Source organism: Penaeus japonicus, unplaced genomic scaffold (genome assembly GCF_977035675.1).
Source record: "Penaeus japonicus unplaced genomic scaffold, GWHDUDI00000001_assembly GWHDUDI00000041, whole genome shotgun sequence".
Lineage (NCBI taxonomy): Eukaryota > Metazoa > Arthropoda > Malacostraca > Decapoda > Penaeidae > Penaeus > Penaeus japonicus.
This window is the reverse complement of record NW_028234443.1, coordinates 4,137,602-4,140,101: the sequence shown is the minus strand read 5'-3', so window position 1 is coordinate 4,140,101 and position 2,500 is coordinate 4,137,602.

The following is a 2,500-nucleotide window of genomic DNA, read 5'->3' as shown; positions in this document are numbered from 1 at the left end:
AGAGAGAGAGAGAGGGGACGAGAAGGGAGAGAGAGAGAGAGAGAGAGAGAGGGAGGAAGGAGGAGAGAGAGAGAGAGGGGGGGGAGAGGAAGAGAGAGAGGAGGGGGAGGAGAGAGAGAGAGGAGAGAGAGAGGAGGAGTGGAGCAGAGGGGAGATGGAGAGAGAGAGGAAGGAGAGAGGAGAACGAGAGGAGAGAATCAATAAGAATCCGTCTGAGTTGAGAAGAGAGAGAGAGAGAGAGAGAGAGAGAGAAAGAGAGAGAGAGGAAGATATATGCTGATATATGATTATCATACACAGCCATTGCTTTTGATGTAATCTATGATTTAAGGAGAGCGAGACTGAGTTGGGAGGAGGAGAGCAAAGAGGAGAGAGAGAGAGAAGGGAAGGAGAGAGAGAGAGGAGAGAGAAGAGAGTGAGAGAAGGAGAGTGAGAGGAGAGAGAGAGGAGTAGGAAGAGTGGGATCGGGAGAGGAGAGGAGAGAGAGAGAGAGAGAGAGGAGAGAGAGAGAGGCAATCGAGAAGGTGAGGAGTGGAGAGAGAGACGAGAAGCAGATGAGAGAGAGAGAGAGGCAGAGAGAATAGAGAGAGAGGAAGACAGACAGACAGAGATAAAGAGAGCGAGCGAGAGAGAGAGAGGCGGAGACAGTCAGACAGACAGACAGACAGACAGAGATAGATAGAGATAAATAGAGAGAGAGCGCGAGCGAGAGAGAGAAAGAGAGAAAGAGTCATTACTGATTTAGAGTTAGATATAATACATAGTCATTAGTTTTGATGTGATATAAGATTCAAGGAAAGCTCAGGATAATATACCTTAAATAAGCAGTTTTCAATTTTTTGCTTGAAATTTCGAGATGAGATCTTGTTCTGATGAAAGCAAGATATGAAGTTAATGTAATGATGATAATAATAATGATGGTGATTGTGGTGATGATGATGATCATGGTCATGGTGGTGGTGATGGTGATGATGATGATGATGGTTATGGTCATGGTGGTGATGATGATGATGATGATAATGATGATGAAGATGATGATGAAAATAATAATAAAGATGATGATAATAATAACAATAATGATATTCAACAAAGGAGAAATTACGCAACCACAGTGACAAATATACCACACTAACTCTTTTTTTAAATAATTTGATTAAGTTACATAAGGCAAATTCCGTTTCGTTGCGTTACATGTTAGTATTTTGGACACATATTTCGTTAAGATTCAGATTATGTAATTAGTGTGCAACTCCCTCAGTCATTATGTTGCTTGCGAGATTGCAGACACTGACTGCTAAGTGGTTGGGGGCGCTGTGTGTGTGCGTGTGTGTGCGTGTGTGTGTGTGTGTGTGTGTGTGTCTGTGTGTCTGTGTGTGTGTGTTTGTGTGTTTGTGTGTGTGTGTGAGTGCGTGTGTGTGTGTGTGTGTGTGTGTGTGAATGTGTGTGAGTGAGTGTGCGTGTGTGTGTGTGTGTGTGCGTGTGTGTGTGTGTTTGCCTTTCTCTCACTTTCTTTCACACACTCTCTCTCTCTCTGTCTCTCTTTTTTTTCTCTCTATCTATCCCATTCTCTCTCTCTATCTATCTCTTTCTCTCTCTCTCTCTCTCTCTCTCTCTCTCTCTCTCTCTCTCTCATCACACACTCTCCTTTTCTCTCTCCTCTTTCTCTCACTTCACATCCTCTCTCACTCCTTCTCTCTCTCTCATCCTCTCTCTCATCTCTCTCTCTCTCCTCCTCTCTATCTCCATCTTCTCCCCCACTCCTCTCTCTCTCTCTCAATCTATCCCATTCTCTCTCTCTATCTAATCTCTTTCCTCTCTCTCTCTCTCTCTCTTTTCTCTCTCTCATTCTTCATCCTCCTCCTCTCTCTCTTCCTCTCACTCCTCCTCTCTCTCAAAATATATATATATAAATAGTATATATAAATATATATATATATATATATATAATATATATATAATAGGCATGTTATACCCTGTATTATACACACACGCATGTATGTATGTATTTATGTATATCTTATGTATGCATGCATGTATGCATGTATGTATGTATGTATGTATGTATGTATGTATGTATGTATGTATGTATGTATGTATGTATGTATTCGTGCATGCATCACATGGACACACATATCACCATGCATTAAACACAGTACAATTTCCCAAGATCAAATAAGAAAAAAACAAAAACAAAAAAACAAAAACACCCGCGCATAGCCCACCTCACAGCTGATCGGCGTCCGCCATGTTTGTTTTCGTCTCGTGATGGCGTCTTACACACTCATAAAATCCCATGACTCTTCGTCCTTGACACGTAGTAACAGCTGATCACGCCCATCCCCCATTGATAAATTTACTCGTGGTATCTCGTAACTATGGCTGTCTTCGTACTTTCCCCTATGGCGGGTTCTATGGGCAAAGCGAGGTGTTTTCTGGGACCTTACTTATTATTATTTTTGTTGTTGTTGTTGTTTTTTGGGGGTTTTGATTTTGTGGGAGG